The sequence below is a fragment of the Phaenicophaeus curvirostris genome, chromosome 3 (assembly GCF_032191515.1).
Source record: "Phaenicophaeus curvirostris isolate KB17595 chromosome 3, BPBGC_Pcur_1.0, whole genome shotgun sequence".
NCBI classification, from domain to species: Eukaryota; Metazoa; Chordata; class Aves; order Cuculiformes; family Cuculidae; genus Phaenicophaeus; species Phaenicophaeus curvirostris.
Genome location: NC_091394.1, coordinates 70,779,115 through 70,793,108, shown reverse-complemented (window position 1 = coordinate 70,793,108; position 13,994 = coordinate 70,779,115). Strand labels below are relative to the sequence as shown.

Genomic DNA, 13,994 nt, shown 5'->3' with positions numbered 1-13,994 from the left:
TTTATCCCCATGTAACCAGTACTTTCCCATACAATTTCTAGACATAGGTAAGGAATCGAGCTAAGGACCATTGCAAACTGGCATTCCAGTTGTAGACACGCTGCTTTGCAGGATAAGGCCCAGAGTTCCAAGTACCTACAATTATTACTGATGCGGCTTCTGAGCATGGCAGGATGACTTGGAATCAAGCTGCAGAGCTAAGAAAACTCTAAAGGCCTCTGTAGCTCAACAGCTCGTTTTCTAAGACATGTTTGGTCAGGTGTTTTCCCATTCATTCTTGTGAATAGCTGCAGAAACTGAGACATACACTGAAAAATCCCACAGTTGCTTGACATAGAATTTTGGATGAAAAAGGGTGTCATTGTCTCCTTTCAGATCAGCTCTGCTTTAGATCAACTTTTAATTAAAGAAATGGTAATCAAAATCAATGCACAGAGAAATAGATCATTCAATGAAAACGTAATTTATATCCAGACAAAAATATGGATGCATCAGGATGTAGATCAGGATGCATTGTCTCCTTTCTTCAGATGACCCAAATTATTTGGGGTGGAAGAGTAAGACCAAGAAGTAGATGTAATTTAGAGAAAACCTCTAGACGTATAATTTATACCATACATTAACACTAGTAAAGCTAAAGCTAATCTATCTTTCTTATACCCCTCCACTAACCAATCCCATAAATCTCCGTGTTGTGTACTAGAAGAATTTTAATAAAGTCATATGACATTTTTTACATCACAGACTTTCTTTTTTCTTTCTATGTTACATTAATGACGTGCAATCTTCTCCCTTTTCCTGTCTCTAAAATGTGAAAAAAAAGTGGAAAGGAAAGGACTGTTGTCAGTTCTATTCAATTCTGTGCCCAAATTGCATGGCTGTAAAGAAAAAATGTCCCAGAAAATTGGACAAAAACTCAAATTAACTTTCAAGTCTAGTAAAATATTAAATGAAGGTCTAGGTCACATATTTCCCTTTTCCATAATGGGATTAAGAATAACTTGCTTGTGGGCCTCAGCAGCATTTGGATTTTCACTTAGCATCTTTTACAAAGATGGTAGCTATTGTTAATGCTTCATACAGAAAGAGCTGCTTGTTGAACAGTATTTGAAATTGCTTTGTTCAGCCATCTCTTCTTTCATTAAATACTGCTAAAATGAAACGAAGCTATAGGATTATATAAACTATCATTCTCAACATCATTCAGTAACATGTGTCAGGTGTTGTCTTGCTGGAAAATCACTTTCTGTTCCCTAGGGAACTGGGTTGGTGTGAGGACAAGTGACAGCTATAAGGGGAAATCCTGTACTGTCTAAACACCTGTCACAAACCATTCCTTCCTGGTGCTGGAGACAGCAGTCTCTCCTTTAGCTGCAGAACTCATACCAGTGTGCTTCACAGCTGATGCAGAGCATTGGTCTGCCTTGGATTTTCTCTGATTGTTGCCATCCTAGCACCTCCTGCCCCAATTAACAACACAGTCACTGGGAAGACCTTTCCGGACCCTTTGGGTGCATGACCAACAGTGGTCCATGGCCTGCCCATCCTGGCCAGGGAAAGGAAGAATGATAATTTTGTGGCTTCTAGAAGCCTTCCTATAGATTCTGCTGAGATTACAGAGGCTGTGGCCTCCCAAACTACTTGCTGGTGCTTGAATCCCTGCAGATCGCTCTTGGGGATGGCTGGAGTACTGGGCTGCAAGGGAAGGAACACTGCAGAGAAAATAGCATGTTTTCCGAAGTGCTTCCTAAGGGAAGGAAGCCTTGTTGTCAGCGCTGGATTTGTGGGTTCCACTATGAGAAAATCCATGCTGCTGTTTTGCAGGTGTAAGAGCTTCAGACTCAGCTACACAGGACAATGCGGCCACAGACACTTGTCTGCAGACCAGCCGTGAGAGCTGCAGGAGTTTGTGTGTTAACTGTGGAAACCCCTAGTTGGATTTGTGCCATGATAGCCATGAAGCTGTCTGTCATAGGAGCCCTTCAGTCCACAAAGACAAACTATAGATGCAGGCAAATTGTCAACTGCTTTTTTTTCTCACCCAGAGAACATTTCAACATGACTTTTTTAACACTGACTAATTCTACTCATGCAAAAGAGTGGCATTGACACGAGGATATAGGAAAGCAATGGAAAAGTACATCAGGCACTTTCTGCTACCCTTAGGAAAAGACGACAAATATTTTAATGTAAGTATATCCAGCCAAAGACAAAAAAAGTAGTTCAAGCGAGGACTCTCATATGATCCCAACCCCTGCTTGCACTGTACTTTCTCATTGCTGCTATTAAAGGGAAGCAGAACTGATCCTCCACTTACAGCTTTTTTTTTTTCAGACAGTGAGGTGTGTAAAGAGCACCTCTCTTTCTTTGTCTTCTCCTGATCACAATAAAGATGCTGTTTACAGAAAGAAAATAAAGCACCTGTCTTCGTTCAGATCAAACACAGTCACTACAGGGCAGCAGCCAACAAACTCTCTGCTGCTTTTCTTTGATAACAAAAGATAGTTATTGCCGTGAGACTCAGACAAAGCTTATAGTTGACTAGATGTCTGAGTTTCTCCAAACTGAAATTAGCCTCAAGCAGCAACCTTGAACAGTGCAGTGGTGATACAGTATGAAAGTCCCTCATCTACCTCTTTCACATTTCAACATGATTTATCCAAAGGAACATGCCCTGAACCTCAGTAATTTCCAGCCCTCCATCAAAATAACTTTTCTTCTTTCTTCTAATACTTGGCTACTTTCTCTGCCCCACAGCCTTTTATCTAACTCTCCTACTAATGTTAGCTTCATACTCCAAGCAATAGTTTTTCGTGACAATTGAAATTTGTAGAGTGCAAAAGAGTTCACTATCCCCATTTCCCCAATCCTTTTGTCTTTCTCTCTCTGTCTCCTGCAGATGGTGAAATGTAGTAATGCAAACAGGAACAAAAAGTATTTTTCCTAAAATAACTAACTATAACAATATTTTTTTTAAAATTACCAACATTTGTTTGTCTGCACTTTTTAATCATATTTCTTGGACTTTCCAAAAAAAGATTGCTTGCTTTTAAAATGCATTTCCTTATAATTCTTAGACGTAAATGTTCCCAAGGCACAAGTGTAATGGCTTCCACAAAAATACTTTGCAAAGCACAGCTCATTCAGCTCATTGCAGCAGCCCTGGCATCTGTTTTGATTTGGGCAGGAGGGCCCAGTAGGCCCAGGGGCGCAGGTAGCAGGAGATGGTGTGCTGGTAGTTGGGAGGGCAGAGTGTGTCCCTTGGAAAGGCTGGCCACTGTAGCTGCTTCTGCCCTTGGAACTTGTTGATACAGCCATCATCACCAAGAGCTAGGTGCATTTTTGATACCCTGAACTTTGTTGTCAAAACTTTCAAGGGTAGGTTTGACCTTGAGGGTATTCCTACTGGCACAAGGCTTTCATCCAGGCTGACAACAGATCAGAAAAGAATCATGCTGTGGATTTCACTGAGTCTTGAAAAATGACATCCACAGAGGACAGGAGAGACAAGACAGACCTCTGCAGCCCCAAATGCACTTCCAACACTTCCCACTGATGTTATTCCCCAAAACACTCCTGATTTTATTCTTATTCTTTGTCCTGAGATCCTTCCTCTGTTTTCCACTGTTCTTGTTTTTGCAGTGATCTCATCTTTTAATTTTGGCCCAACCTCACTTCAACAAAGTCCATGCCTCAAACAACTACTTCCAGCTGTACAATTCTTTTTTCTAGATAACCTCTGTCTGCCTATGATCTTCATGTTCCAAGTTTTTCTGGATTGGGGAATCTATAGATGTTATTTTAAAGCACACACTTTGGATTGCATAACACAAGTCTGACAGCATTTCTCTTGAGATATAGTCACTTTTTCAGTGCCAAATTCATGAAAATTTTTATCCTAAATTATAGATTCACAGAATCACAGAATGGTTTGAATTGGAAAGGACCCTTAAACATCATCTAGTCCAACACTCCTGCTATGTGCAGGGGCAATTTTCACTAGATTATGTTGCTCAAAGTCCCATTCAATCTGATTTTGAACACTTTCAGTGATGGGATATGCACAACCTTTCTGGGCAATCTGTTCCAGCGTCTCACCAACTTCATTATAAAAATTTTGTTCCTCGTATCTAACGTATCACATATTATGGTTCTGAAATGTTTTGTCTTTGCAACACAACCATTGCAAAATATATGATGGACAGCCACAGAATTAGCTGATAAGTTTCTGTATAAAAAAATTAAATAATCCTTTAACAATTTCAAAGTTTTGTTATTATAAAATAATGTAGCAGTGATATAAAGTAAAATGCCATGTGGCACTTGCTAGCCTGAAATTTACAATTTTTACTAACAGGTCAGGGTTGAATACGATGACAGTGGAAGTGGAAATAATTCCATTGAAATTTGGCACATGGTGGGAAATATTATTGTCAAGGTGATTTACATACAAATTATATGCCAAATACTGTATTTCTGTATTAGCAATGCTTAGATTCTAGCCATGTACTAACTCTTTTTCATTGTCAGTGCATGCAGTTCTGACAACCAAACTACAACAGCATAGAAGCTTAGTGCAAAAGCAGGGCATATAATAATTGATAATACTGACAAGCTTAAAATGAACAATATACAGTGTTGTTTTATTCAGGTTTCTTTGGCATTTCTGGAAGGAAAATACAAAAATAGTTGATAGGAATAGGGAAAATGCAATATCTTGTCAGACTGATGGTTCATATACATCAGTTTTCTGCCTCTAGCTGCCTCAGATACTTTGGAAGGAGATGCAAGAACCTCAAACTACTTAGAAACAAGATTATTTTCCCTTCATTCTCTTATCACCTCAGCATGATTATCCTAAAATCCTAAGTAGTTTAGGATTAGTATAAGTCCTAAAGCATGATGTTTTATCTTTTCTCCTATACCTATTTCATTAGTACATAACAGGTGCTGACTGGAACTGGAAATCAATGCAACTTCAAACAGTCTTGCTAACTACATAAGTGTCCGGTCATTCTGTTATTCTTACTAATGTAATTATTTACATTTGTGTAGTTTTTTAAGAGCAACAAAAAAGTGCTTCTCAACAAGAAGTGAGTTCTGTTTAGGCTCTTATATTTCACAGAATCATGGAATCACTACATTGGAAAAGACCTTTGAGATCATCAAGCACAAATGTACCTGTCCACTACTAATTCATATCCTTAAGTACTTTATCCACCTATCTTTTAAACACTTCCAGGGACAGTGACTCAACCACCCCCCAGGGCTTGATAACCCTTTCAGTGAAAAAATTTTTCCTAATGTCCAATCTGAACCTCCTCTGGCACAGTTTGAGGCCATTCCCTCCCATCCTATCGCCTGTCACTTGAGCAAAGAGATTGGCACTCACCTCTCAACAAATCTCCTTTCAGTTAATTGTAGACAGTGATAAGGTCTCACCTTAGCCTCCTCTTCTGAAGGCTAAACAACCCCAGTTCCCTCAACCTCTCCTCATAAGGCTTGTTCTCCAGACCCTTTCACCATATTCATTGCTCTTCTCTGGACAAAATTAAAATTTTCATCCAAGTTTCTAATCCCTACCCAAAGATCCTGAGTGTTCCTTTTGCCTCATATTTTTGCACATTTATGCCTCTGTGTGAAGAAATTCACAATATAAGCATGTATTTTAAACTGGAAGTACTGTAATTCATCTTTATCACACAGTTTCTGAAAATAGAAAGTTGCAAAGGAACACTGAGGAATATTGAATTCCTGAATCTGGAATAAATTGTTGTTGTAAAAGTGAAAGCTGGAGTCAATGACTTTAATACAGCAAACAACACATTCCTTAGTCTCAGAAATTTTGTATCTGAAATTATTATCTGTCAGTATTACTAAGGGAAGACTGGTACTGTAGACCTATCTTAAACCTCAGTGTCTGCAGCTTTTAGAACTGTTACATTCGTTCTTTTTTTTTTTTTGTCCCCTCAATGCAATGCAATAAGAAATTCCAGTGGCTAATCAAATGAAACAGCTCTCTAAGCTCACCTAGAAACATTAATCTTCTGGAGATGCTGCATAAACCACTGATCTCATGCCTGTCATTTAAAATGAGGAGCGAAGTACAAGGAAAGATGCAGGCAGACTTTTAAAAACCTTGGCATTGTTTCTTTAATTTGTTTTAAGTCGAAAAGAAGATCCCTAAGTCTTGCATTGCAACAAACAAGAATGGCCAGAGTAAAACACTGGGCTGAATGATCCCTCTGAATAAAAATGAACATGACTCAATGTTGCTTCAGTGCACTGTCTTCTAATCTTAAAGTTCACCTTATCAAACATTGCTGTTTATATCATGACATATATTTACTTGAAAGCAGAGCCAGAGATACACCTAAATCCTAAAAATATGTATATTGGCCTGATGTACATTGGCCCAACAGTCTACAGATAGCTGTGCATATCTTCACTCTGCTTTAACCTCAACCTTAAAAACATTTCCCACAATGCCTGACACTACTTATCAATCTTATAAGCATTTATAATTCCATGTTTAAGAATATCTGTACTTATTTTCCAAGCAATTAACCTGAGTGGAAAAGCAGTACTCATGTGAAAAAAGAGAGAACTTTTTATGAAAGTTTCAAAAGTTCTGTGGTAGTGCAACCTTCTGGTTCAGTCTGTGGTAAAATCAGGTTTATGTCAATGTTGCTACTTTTCACTCTTCAATCATAACTGACATAATAAATAGAAGACTTTGGGAGAGGAGGGGCAGCTGGGAGATGTCTTTTATTTTGGGCGCATTTGTTATGGATTTTAGTTTGTTTTTTTTAACGTGCTGAGGTAGAATCTAGTAAACTTGAGCGAGAAGGAAGAACATTGTGGTCTTTCACATTCACCTCTTTCCTCATTCATATAGTCACTGTCAATGTGAAATGCTTTACTTTAGGGAAAAGTACATCCAGCAACAAAACCTCCCGGGGATTCAGGATGTCACAGTCTGCAATGGAGTTATTCCAAAAGTGACAATGGGAAATTCCAGCTGGCTGTGTGATGTTTGCATGTGTATTTATGGAAGAGGTATTAGAGAATGACTTTGTGCTTGAGCACATGGCATTGCGTTATCAGTATTGTCCAGTCAGTGAGCTACATGAAGAACTGCATTGCAGTCTCAGCTCAAGCTAACTCCTTCCTCAGCTCATTTTCCTTTTACACAGTGATCCACACAGAAATGAAAATAACATTAAGAAACAATAAATTGTAGTAAATGTGCTCATAATTTCATTTTATGTCATTCACTAGGATACTGTCACCACCATAATGGTTCCAGGATGAATAATAACAATTAACCCTTTTTGTGTGCATGTTGTGCTCTTTATTTTGGTGTTATCCCCCAGAAGTCTTTTCCCCCTCTTGACTGCAATGAGTTCTAAAGGCTGAGATTAATAGAAAAAAGTCATGAACCAGAACACGGAAATGCTTCTCAGCTTCAGCTCATATAAATTGATGCTGGCTAAGATCTAGCATCAGTTACCCACCAGAAAGCCAGTGTTCACGTCAAGATATACCCAAGTTCTGGTGTGGGAGGGATGTATCACTGTTTGGGACGGATTCATGTTTTCTTTTAACACAGTTATTCATTTCGATTGGGAAATAGGAGATGTTCTAACTGTTGTCCTGTTTGCAACAAGTAACTCACAAGGGTATTTTTTCTTCACTTATATTAAAATAATTATTTTAATATTTGCATTATATTAGAATAATTATATGAAAATATTATATGAGAATATTATATTAAAATAATTATTTTAATATTTGACACTTCTCCTAAATGAAGACAGTGCTCTAATCTACTGCATTTATGAGATCACAGCTCCAGCAAACACTGCTTGGATGCAGAAAGTCTACTAACCCTTCTCTCCAAGATGTGTAAAATAAACATGCCCACAAGTTACTACATAGAATAATTAATGTCTCTCTGTATTCTCTAAATTAAAAATTGTTTGTTTTCTTTCTTTGATAAGAGTTGCAGTTTTGGGAAGGTGGATAATAAACCTGAGAATGAAAGACTATCCCTGAAGGAATACCAAATCTACTTGCAGTTAACAGTGACTCAGTTTTGAGTTCAACAGGTTTTTCAGGATATGCTACCCCTGGACATATAGGCTGACAAGGACAGTCGTGATGGATAGCACACAGCACATTTTTTTTCTGCTGGGATACCAGCCAAAACTGAAATAGCAGTGCCGCCATAGCAGAACAATAAAAGAGGGCAGATGCAGTAGGGATTAGTGTTATCATTGACATAGACTTCAGCTGCCAGAGGAGGAAACAACCTCTTGTACAGTAAATGTGGATAGGAAGGAAAGTGAATTAAGGCAGCCTATTAAGAATAGAAATATTTCGCTCAGATCTCCTAATGTTCATAAACTGGTTATGTCCTGCTTTACTTCTGCCTTTCTCTGTACCTCTGATTGCTTCACAGGCAGCTCTCATATGAATCTGTGGGCTGCCTGTGAAAAATTTTCTGGCATGTGTGACGCTGTATTACAGCAGTAAGGCTGCAGAACTTATCTATGATGGCACAGACATTCCCTAGGACTTTAAGGATAAAATGAATGTGTTGGTTTTCATAGAGGAGTATGGTGAAGTTTTGTGGTGCATGCATAGAATCTCTCATTTGCAAATTTCTGAATGTATTTTTCATGCATTACCAAGACAATTAACTGTTGGAACATTTGCATATGAAAAGACTCCCTTCATACACAGATTGCCAGGTTCCTGGTTTTTCTAATCCATCGCATTTTAGCTGAATTAATTTTTATTTAATTCTTTTTAAATTGAAAGAAAAAGTAAACTGAATGAAAAGCATAAAGCACTGGAAAAGGTATTATGTTACAGGTGTAAATATGCTTAATGTACTAATACATCTTAGATATTAATACTCTAAATTTTAAATCTGCATTTAGCAAAATTTTGCAGTTTTACAGAATGCATTATTTGCAGAATACATGTAATGAGTCTTTGGTTTCACTGGTTCTACTAAAAGTTAAGTATGAACACGTATTCTGTTATGGAAAAATACTGGGACAGAAGTGAGTCACAAGGTCTTTTCTTTACATAGTGACTTCTTTAGCTCAGTCACTGACATCCCAAGAATGAAAAGAATCTATCCAAAGGTCAAATAGAAATTATATTTATGTGACCCAGAAAAAACACCTTGGCAACAGTTTTAAAAATTTAATCTAATTAAATATGCAGTGTAAATTTTTTTAAATAAAATAATGAATTACTTTGTTTTACTGTTTTCCAGGTATATTTATTTGCCTAATATGTTATTTCAATAGCTGCTATTTTATTCAGTGATAGAAACTGTACAAGAAACTTTCAGTGTTAAATCCCTGTACTCAAGGGAAGGAGGACGTAGGAAGCTAAAGATCCATACTTCTGCCAAACAAGCAATGGGGAAGACATAGCACTGCTAACCAGTGGGCAGCATAGCCAAAAACCTGCATTTTGGAAGAAAAATCTTTCAGTCATTAATCTAGATGTCAATTTATATGCCAGTATTAAAAAAATTAATTAACAAAACAAACAGAAAACAAAACAGGACCATATAAATAGTTGTATTTTGAGAAGAGCTCATCTTTTAGTTACTTTCAAAATTCATGTGTTTCTTCCCTTCTTTCTCTTATATGCTTATATGCAAAAGTCAATGCCCTTTATTTCCTTTGTTATTCCTCCACACAAGACTTGTTTAACAGCAATAGGTTTGGAAATATGAGTCTTCTCTCTTAGCAAACTATATAAAAGCTGAGCTTTCTTACAGGTAACCCATATTGTGAGGCTACCCCGGAAATAGCTGTTTCTGTGACTGTCATGAGCAAGTATTGGGCCATGAGCTTTCATATTTGTTGTCCCGCATTTAAATAAATGGTATGCATGGGACTCCAACTTTTGTACCCTGCAACCATTCTGGCATGCAAACACTTGAGCTACATGGGTCTCTGACCATGCAGGAGCAGCCACCTTTCCCCTGGGACTCACACGCAGCTCTGTGGTGTCTGCTGCATCCAGCAGTATCATGGTCACAATGGGGGATAACACACTGAGAAAGTGTTGGGGCATCCACAAAACCAGGAACATTTCATATAGGTTTCTCCGGTGTTAATTGAAATGTTGACTTATTGACATTGTCACTGTGAGACACAGTTCAGTAGTTAAACCAGTAATTTTCTCACAGAACAACAGCAACAGCAGCTTCCCTTTACTGAAATGGCCATACCTGAGTTACGATACAACACAAGATTTTAAATGGTAAGCTGTTTTAAATTATAACATAAAATTATTTCTCTACAACCAGGCTGTAACTTTGTCAAAACTATTTGTATTTTCCCCAGTGGCTTCACCCATTGAGCAACCTAAACCCAAGATCTATATTTTTTTTTATTTCTAAATATGTAGATCTCTAAACAAATTACTCCAAAAAGCAAATTGCCAAACCATTAGAAAACAATAAATATCCCCGTCCCCAAACTACTAGTCTCTTTTCCTTCACTCTCTCCTTTGTGACTCCATATGAAATTGGAGAAGCAGTTGAAAAAGTTTGAATATTGCAAATAAAATTAATTACTGTGCCCATCATTATACGATAACACAGATAAGGTCGATAGGGGTTTATGAGAAGTTCAAGGAGGCTTTTGTCCTTGTGCTGCATCTGCAGTAAGCCTGTGCTACCACACAGCTGAATAACCCAAACCCTGTGTGGGAAAGAATAGGACTGGCCAGGAGTGCTGTTGTAGCTCAACTTCCAGTCCAAACTGAGTGTGAGAAGCTGTTCCTATTGACCATTTCTGAAACTCATGGCACTTCCCTTCAGATCCCTGGGATATGTGAAAGATGTCATATGATTTTATGCCTACAGCCATGTCCGAGCTCTTGACTGTATTAAAATATTCTGTGCTTTTGGATTTAGGTTCTCCTGCAGCAAGGGAGACAGAGCCAGAAACCGTATTTTCTTTCTTTCAGCTTTAACTCCACTAAGAGGAAATGTATTATTGCTGCCACTTGAATACTTTTTTAGTTATGATTGAACTGAGAACAGCATTCAGGAAAAATAATCAAATGTGTAAACATTTTGGAAAGAAAATGGCAGTTGGGATTAGGAGTTTAATAATTAGCGATAAGGAGTCTATCTTTTTACACAGTTTCTCTAAATTTCTCAGGTAAATATAATTTCTTGAAATGCCATTTTGCTTACTCTATCATTTTAACTGGAGCCCAAAGGAAGAGTTTGTTATCTTTCTTCTGGGAAGGTACTCAAGAAAAGTTCACTGCAGTTAAATGCTGGTCTTTATTTGAATAGCAAGGCTCTTAACATGACATATGTGAGTCTTCCTGACATTATGAAAAAAAATATTAGAAACAAGAGAGTAATAAGAAGGCCTTGTGAAAAGGACATTATAAGGAAAAACAGAGAACTAGTGACTTTCTCCTTTCCTTCTAATCATGAGCAACGTGTTGCTGACTGTAATGTTTTTCCTCATTTTAACACCACCAGTCTCTAAGTTCTGTCCTGAACGTAACTTTTACTTTATCTGTAGCCTTAGATAATAATAGTTAGCATAGCGACCAAAGAAAGGGCAGAGCCTCCCCATATGGCAGGTAACAGAAATACCAAACTGTAGGTGAGCATTTGAGAAATCACACAAACTAATACTGTAGAAGCTGAAGGCAAAATCCATTTGGCACAGGAAGCATGAGCAGTAGAGCATGTCATTTAGCTATACTAGAAACAGAATTAGTTCAAAAGAAAAGAACTAGTTCTTTATTTACTCCTAATAACTAAAATGCTTGTACCTGTGAAATTGAAATTTAGCTGAGAGTTTTGTTGATTTGTTTTACCAAGTTTACATATTTATTCTTGTGTTAATAATTCGGCTTAAAGAAATAGTAATCAACTAAATGTTGACTTAAGTGGGGTTGTAAAAATCACATAGAATTAAGAATATTACTTTAAGTACCAAGAAATAGGAAAAACTCTGCCATTCTGCTATGCAATCTTGGTGGCAAGATCTGAAAGCTGTAATGGTGGTGGGAAGAGACAAAGGCAGGCAAGAATCAGAGGCAGTTCAAGTGTAAAACCATCCACTTTGCTGTATGCACAAGATGATAATGAAGAGGAAAAATACCTTATAAACTTTGCTAAAAATCCCATATTTAGCTAGTTTTACACCATCAAAAGTATCATTCTTTATTAAAGTAAAAATTACCTTTATATACTTTGCATATCTGGTCTTATTAAAAAATTCAGTAAACCAATTTCTTTGGTTTGTGCTAAATCACAAAGTAAGACTAGCTATACCTGTGCACTAGAATGATTACCTCTTTCTCCCATCTCAGCAGTGAAGGAAAGTGGTGTATTGGGGAAAAAAAGAAAATACAGTGAGTTACCACATATGCTCTAGAAACTCTAAAACAGCAAACAATAAAAAGCCATAAATGATCACAGAGGATAAGAAATACCAATGAAAGTAATAAAACATAAATATTTCTATTATTGGGCTATATCAAACTGCTCAAGTATACAAACTATGAATAGCCAACACAACTCCATTCTCTGGTAAACTGCCATTTCCTGACAATCCCTTTCGAAAAATTGTCCACAACATAGATATGAAAACATGTTTTAATTTGTCAACAAGTATTTAGCATGCATTTTTCATCTCTGTGGTTAGTGATTAGCAATATAATGTACTTGACCTGTGTCACTTTTTTCTAAATGTCTCCATTTCACGCTTTGACGCTGCACACAGTCCTGTCAGTCTCATTTACATCACACTCAGGCTGAGCTCTGGGCATGTTCCTCATGACTGCACGGATGCCTCTTGTGCTATGACTTAGCACATTTACTAGTTGGTCTCATTTTAGTATCCTGTAAGATACAGCCACTGACATGAAAAAAACAAACGTGACTTATGCTCTCATAAGAAAAATGTCATAGATTATATATTGCCCTGCAATTTCCTGACAGTGAATGGATAATTGTAATCTTGAGCATGTTACTATTGAAGGCACTAAGATTTAAAATAGTTACATAAATACATCCAATAACTGCATATTTTACTTTGTTATCTGGACCTGGTTTATATATACATTTAATTTTGCTTGAAAAATCCTAACACTTAAATTTTCTCATGTTAAATAACTTCCTTTGTGCATGTTTCACTCTAAAAATAGGTTCATCAGAGTGAACACTTTCCTTCATCTATCACCAATAAGACCATCAGCAGATTATATAAATGTGAAATAAATATTCTATTTTGCATGAAATTATTATTTATAAAAGATTTAATACACAAGACCACAGATCTTAAATACAAGATTTTGAGAAGGAAACAAAGGAAGGCCTGAGGTAATTAGACTTTACAGAGATATTTAATGAAATAGAGGTCAACTGTTTTTCTGCAGAGGACAGAGAATACCCAGATACACTTGAGCTACCTTAGATCAGCTGTAACATGGTTGCAATGTTTACATAACCTTGACTGGGAGTATGATATTTTTTTTTGTCTGTTTACAGTACAAAGTGATGTTAAGTTAGAAGAAAATTGTAAGGAGGAAATTGAAACAAGAAAGAGGCCATAGCACATGCAAACTCATAGACTGTCATTGACAAACCTCCTGTATAAGAGGGAAAGCTGATGTGATTGTCCTTGGTAAAGGGATTGTTTACTCTTTAAAAAAAAATGTAAATGGGATCATATGATCTCTGCAATAAAAATTTTAAAACAGCTATCTTATTTATACAACTAGTTTTATTGTAATCTGTTTTTAAGTCTTTGTATCCCTAAATTCCTGCCCATAGCTATCGAACTAGCCTTGCATATTCCCAGAAACCATATCTTTCAGGTAATGTGGAGCCAACAGGCTTGGACTGTCAAGACTGCCCATATACAAAGCTTTGACTGGTGAGATCTCTTCTGTAATAATTATTGCTTGCATATTCAAGTCCT

At 37.0% G+C, this 13,994-nt stretch overlaps 1 protein-coding gene across 6 annotated transcripts in view; it reads right to left on the bottom strand.

Annotated features, from left to right (window-relative positions):
* Positions 1–13,994, bottom strand: part of RALYL (RALY RNA binding protein like) — a 400,435-nt gene that overhangs the window by 82,352 nt on the left and 304,089 nt on the right. The window lies entirely within an intron of this gene.